Raw genomic sequence first — 6,110 nt, 5'->3', positions numbered from 1 at the left:
TGGTAAATGGATGGAATTGGAGAACATCATTCTGAGTGAGGTTAGCCTGGCCCAAAAGACCAAAAATCATATGTTCTCCCTCATATGTGGACATTAGATCAAGGGCAAACACAACAATGGGATTGGACTTTGAGCACATGATAAAAGCGAGAGCACACAAGGGAGGGGTGAGGATAGGTAAGACACCTAAAAAATTAGCTAGCATTTGTTGCCCTTAACGCAGAGAAACTAAAGCAGATACCTTAAAAGCAATTAAGGCCGATAGGAGAAGGGGACTAGGAACTAGAGAAAAGGTGAGATCAAAAAGAATTAACCTAGAAGGCAACACACATGCATAGGAAATTAATGTGAGTCAACTCCCTGTATAGCTATCCTTATCTCAACCAGCAAAAACCCTTGTTCCTTCCTATTATTGCTTATACTCTCTCTACGACAAAATTAGAAATAAGGGCAAAATAGTTTCTGCGGGGTATTGAGGGGATGGGGGGGAGAGGGAGGGGGCGGAGTGGGTGGTAAGGGAGGGGGTGGGGGCAGGGGGGAGAAATGACCCAAGCCTTGTATGCACATATGAATAATAAAAGAAAAAAAAATCCCAGCTACTGAGGAGGTTAAGATTGGGAGAATTGTAGTTCAAGTCCAGCCCAGGGAAAAAGTTAGTGATACACCATCTCAACCAACAAGGTGGGCATGGTGGTACATGCCTGTCACCCCAGCTACTCGGGAGGCATAGGTAGGAGGATCACAGCTCAAGGCTGGCCCAGGCAAAAAGCATGAATCCTAATCTAAAAAGCAACTAAAGCCAAAAGGGTTAGGGGCATGGCTCAGGTGGTAGAAGTACCTGCCTACCAAGCACAAGGCTTTGCATTCAAACCTCAGTACCACCAGAAAATAAAAATAAAAGTCAAAAAGAGCTGCACTAGGCAGCTCAGGCTGCCACCTAAGTCAGACTGAATGGCTCAAATAGCAGAAATGCATCATCTCAGTCCTGCAAGCTGGAAGTCTAAGGTCAAGTGACAACAGGGCTGGTGTCTTCTGAAATCTAGTCTCTGGGCTTGTAGGCGCCTTCACACTGGATTAGAGACCAGTGACATGACCTCATTTACCTTAGATTCCGCTCTAAAGGCCTTGTTTCCAAATACAGCCCCATTCAGACGTAGTGAAGACTAGGACATGTAAGATTTGGGTTATTTTTCTTTTTATTTTTTATTGATGTTGGTGGCACTGGGGTTTCAACTCAGGACCTCAAGGTTGCTAGGCAGGAGCTCTACCACTTGTGCCACACCCTCAGCCCCAGATATACATTTTGGGAAGATCAACCCATAATAGTATGTTCCCAAGAGAATGATAGCCTATGTCAACAAATCTCGCTCGTAAATGCTTTATTTACTGTAGTAAAAAAGAACTAGAATGTCTACCTGTAAGAGAATGGAGAAATGCATTGTGAAGATGGATAAAACGGAACCACATAGCATGTCTTCAAAGTGAAGAAACTACTTATGCACACCAGACATGTGAATATTGCCAACATGGGAAGGAGGACGAGGAGGAGGGGAGGAGGAGCAGGAGGAAGAGGAAGAAAGTCTGAAAAAAAAAAACCCTACTTTATGGTTCCATTAAGATGAACCAACCTATAATGATAGAAGTCAGAAAAGCAGACCTCTCAGATGGTTGAAGGATTGACTACAAGGGAGAACAAAGAAACTTTCTGGGGTTCTTGAACATTCCAGAGTTTGAACTGAGTGCTGGTTGTGTGAGTGAACACATTTACAAAATTTAGTAATGCTTTCTCTATCCATTTTTGCTGTACAACAAACTTCAAGTTTGGTGGTGTTTAAACATTCAGCCCACAGTGCTGCCTGTCTGTACAGCCGATTGGGTCTAGGCTGGCTCAGCTCATCTCTCCCGGGTCAGTGGTCGGCTGGCTGTGGATTGCCGCGGGGAGACCTAGTCTGGCTTCACTCACACGTCTGCTAGTTGGGAAGCTGTGAGCTGGGCACCTCCACTCTCCTCCTTCTAGCTTCTCTCCTTCAGCAGGCTAGCTCAGGTTCAACTCCACCTGTGCAAGTTCAGCAAGAGAAAGCAGGCCCCTCAGAGCAAGCACCTGTATAGCCTCCATTTGTCTGATATTTGTTGAAGTTCCCATTGGATGAAGCTGAGTCATTCACCAATCCATGCTGAAGAAGTTGGGAGCTGGACTTCCATTCTTGGTGGAAGGATCTAGAGTGCCACATAACAAGAGTATTTATGGGTGCAGGGAGGAGAATTGGAGGTTATTTTTACAATCTACTGCAGGTACACTTAAGATTTCTGCATTTTACCTCAATGCCATAAAATTTAATATAAAAAGAAATATAGGAATCATGTCAGATGACGAGAAAGATGCATTGGGCTCCAGTGTACTCCTAGACTACCTTATGTTGTATTCCAGCTAAAGCCTTCCTGAAGGGAACTAGGATTCCATAGAAATATGTCGTTATAACACGTGTGCGTGTGTGTGTGCGTGTGTGTGTGTGTGTGTGTGTGTGTGTGTGTGTGTGGAGTAGCTTCACAACTTGAGCCTTACAGTTCACTCAGGCAGGACAGAATGAGCATAGAAAATGACCAACCAACAGATTAAGTTGGAGGAGCTGATGGGCCTTGCAAGGTGCTGGATCAGCTCTGCCTCATGTGATTGCATTTCAGCACCACGGAGAACCCTAGAGGTGGGTGAAGACCTGGCATTCCAGAGCTCCGGAACCACTCCTTTCCCTCTGTCTTCTGGGTGGAAGTGTCTGGCTAAAGGAAATTCACTCTGACAGGCCACATTGCTGCCAGGAGGAGGGCATGGGCTCTGCAGCCACACTGCCTGAGTTCTCTTCCCTGTGCCACACAAGATACTCAACTCTGTACGGCGGCTGCCTATCTGCCAAGTGAGGACTAGATAACAATAGTTGCCTCAGAGGACTGGGGTGAGGACTAATTCAAAATAGGAAAAATGAGCAGCTTAGCTCAGTGGCTGGCACACGGCAAGCATAAAAACGTTAGCTGTTATGATTGCTGTCAGCATTATTAGTCCCAAGAGCCTCTTCGCATAAGATGGAAAGGACATAGAAGGCTCCTTTGACCCCAGGTGTCTCATGATGTCTCGTTCTGACTTTCAGTGAGCTATGTAACCAACCTGCACCTGCACCCCACTCCCACTGTGTGAAATGAGGCAATTTTCTCCTTCCACAGCAGATTCCATCTTTTCACCAGAAGTATATATATGATACATATTTGTGCATCACTTAGCAAAGTCAATAAGGCAATAATAAAGTGAACCAAAATAATAAAACAAAAACTAATTTAAGAGATATTAGACTAGTTTGTATTTATGGTCCTAATAGTCCTTATCTATTCTGGGTCTTGGATTCGGGTCTTGGATTGCGGGAGTTAGATGGAATTGAGACCCCTTCCTTCCCCCCCTGACTCATCCTGCTTCTCCTCAAACATTGGTCCCCTGGCCCTGGCACACAGACACCACCCACTCTGCTTCAGCCACCCTGACTTGGCTTCAGTGTCTTGACTGGTTACCAACTTCTCTTCTGCAGCCTCTCACCTGTCATGCCCTTTGCCAGCAATGTGCAATGTCACTCAGAGCCTTGCAAGTGAATCAGTTTAAACAAACAAACAAAAAAAAAATTTAAAAAGAGGACTTTTTGGTCACTCACCAGAACAATCCAAGAGTTGGAAGCTTTAGGCATGGCTGGATCCAGGGATTTGAATGGTGTCCTTTTAGAATATGGTCTTCCCTTCTCTTCTCCCCCTGGAGGTGAGACATGGTCACAGTGGTGTCAGGCTTCTGTCACCCTGGCTAGGTGACCCTCTTTCCTGATAGTTCTAAAAAAGTCTCTGATGTGATTCTCACTGGCCTGGATTGAGTTATCTGCCCACGTCCAGAACAATCACTATAGCCAGGGATGAGTTTGACCGACCTGCCAGGACTGAGTGGCAGGAGGCAGAGGTTGGTCAGCCCCATCTGACGGACCGAGTGGGCAGGGAGCTATTTGCAAAGGGAAACTGGGCTGGCCCGGCCTAAAGAAGAGAAACGGTGTGGGGCAGGGAAACACCAGAAGCCCAGGACCTGTCCTCCATCTTTATTCATTCACTAGTGGCTAGTCTTCCAGAAGACTTCCTGATCCCTGCAGGGATCCGTTTCTGCTGCTTCCAGCTCTTATTTCTCTCCTAGCTAAGATGCTTTGAGAGCCGCATATGCACAGGCATTGCTCTAAGGGCTTTGGATAGATCACTGAGAGCAAGTCTTCTAATATTTCTATAAGGTGGGTATTTTCTAATCTCAATTTTATAAAGGAAGAAACTGAAGTCCAGAGAGATTAAGTAACTTGCCAAGGGACACACAGTACAGATAAGGCAGAGCTGCTGTTTGAGCCCCCACTTTTTCCTAAATCACTAGACTATTCACTCTAAACAGTCCCCTGAGGAATCTGGCATTTGCACATACATGCACACACTCACAAACACACGTGCCCATTCTCATATAAGATCTCAAAATACACAAAGGCATTCTCACATGCCTGCACTCAAACATACAATATGCACACATTTGCAAAAGCATATTCATGTTTGTACAGCATTTGTTCACACGCAGTCCCCAATGCACTCATCTCACATGCTCACACATGCACGCACACACATGAGCATGTGTACTCCCACTGTCACACACTCGTTCATGTGTGTGTGCACGCACACATTCAAACACATTTGCATGTGCTCACAAACACGTTGACATGCTGTCATGTGTGTCCACTAACACCCATATGTACGTGCACACAAAGAAACATTTCCATGCACATTCACACTTGTGCACACATTTACACACATGCTCACACACTCATGTGAGAAATCTCATAGACTCATACCTACACATGCACTCAGATAAACACATCTTACCACACACAGCACACACACATACACACATATGCAAAGGCACTTAACGTGCACACACACAAACACAGGCACACACTTGAGTGCCTGGTGGCTCAGTGCTGCCCCCTCTGTCTGCTGTGATCCCCACAGAGGCAAGGCACTGCTCTCATCTCCATTTGTGGCCCCAACACCTGCCACCATGCTCAGAGGACTTGGTGTCCTCACTTTTCTAGTGGGAATGAGTCCTGCCCAGCCCTGCCCTCCACTCCAGCGGAACTTAGAGAGCTAATACAAAGACTCCCCCCCCCATTTCCTCTTTCCTTCCTCACCCTCTGCCTTTTCTACACTTTTCTCTACCTCTCTCCCACTCTGTCTCCTCCCTTTCCACATCCGCTCCACCTTCCAAAGCTAATTAAATGATACCACGGAATGGATCTCATTTGCATTTGACTCAACATACCAGAGGTGCGTGCTCATTCGTGTCCCTGCAGAGAATGTAGTACATGGGCTTTGACAGCAGCCGGCTGTCACCTCAGCCTGTCTTGTGAGGCGAGGCTGTACTCACCAGGAGAATCAGACCCACAACCCCAAGTGTCTGGGACTAGATGGGTGCATGGAGACACTCAAACTCAGGGACAGTACCAGGCTGCCCTGGAGCCTGTGCTCTGGCTGGGCAGGAGGGAGGAGGCAAAACTGGTCACCATTGGTCCGTGTCATTGCCACCATAAATATAGGTGTCAGAAATCCCCACTGGCTCTGACTAGCTCTAACTAGACCCGGGCCAAGGCTCCCAAACTGGGTGCTGGCTGCAAGGAGCCCTGAACTGACCTGGGGACCACAAACTGTGTGAAGATTGGGAGACTGACCTGGCACGTACAGAGCACCACTTCCCACAGCTGCACCACTGTTTCTATCACAGACTGCTTTTGAGAGGCACTTCAGCATTCCTGGTAGCCACGGTCCATCATGTATTTCCTCTTGTACACCTGAGAGCAGCTGTGACATAAAAAGAGAAGCTACCATTTCCTGAGCACCTGCTGTGTGCCAGGCATGGAGCTTAGTGATTTGCCTGTATCGTCTCATTAAATCCTCAGGAGTAGGGACTGCAGTTATTCCCATTCTAGGAATGAGGAAGGGAGGCTTAGAATCAAGTGTGAGAACACAGTGCACTGCACTGGGGAGCTGACGGTAACTGCACCCACCTC

General features: G+C 46.9%; 1 long non-coding RNA gene across 1 annotated transcript; it reads right to left on the bottom strand.

Moving 5' to 3' along the window:
- Positions 1 to 1,189: 1,189 nt before the first annotated feature.
- Positions 1,190 to 5,514, bottom strand: LOC141424691 (uncharacterized). The gene is made up of 3 exons (XR_012449541.1): positions 5,366 to 5,514; positions 3,690 to 3,784; positions 1,190 to 2,217 (listed from the first exon to the last, which is right to left on the bottom strand). It is a non-coding gene; the product is annotated as an uncharacterized lncRNA (long non-coding RNA).
- Between the last annotated feature and the right edge of the window lie 596 nt (positions 5,515 to 6,110).

Source organism: Castor canadensis, chromosome 7 (genome assembly GCF_047511655.1).
Source record: "Castor canadensis chromosome 7, mCasCan1.hap1v2, whole genome shotgun sequence".
Taxonomy (NCBI): domain Eukaryota; kingdom Metazoa; phylum Chordata; class Mammalia; order Rodentia; family Castoridae; genus Castor; species Castor canadensis.
The sequence above is the reverse complement of the archived record's forward strand: the minus strand, read 5'-3'. Positions and strand labels throughout refer to the sequence as shown.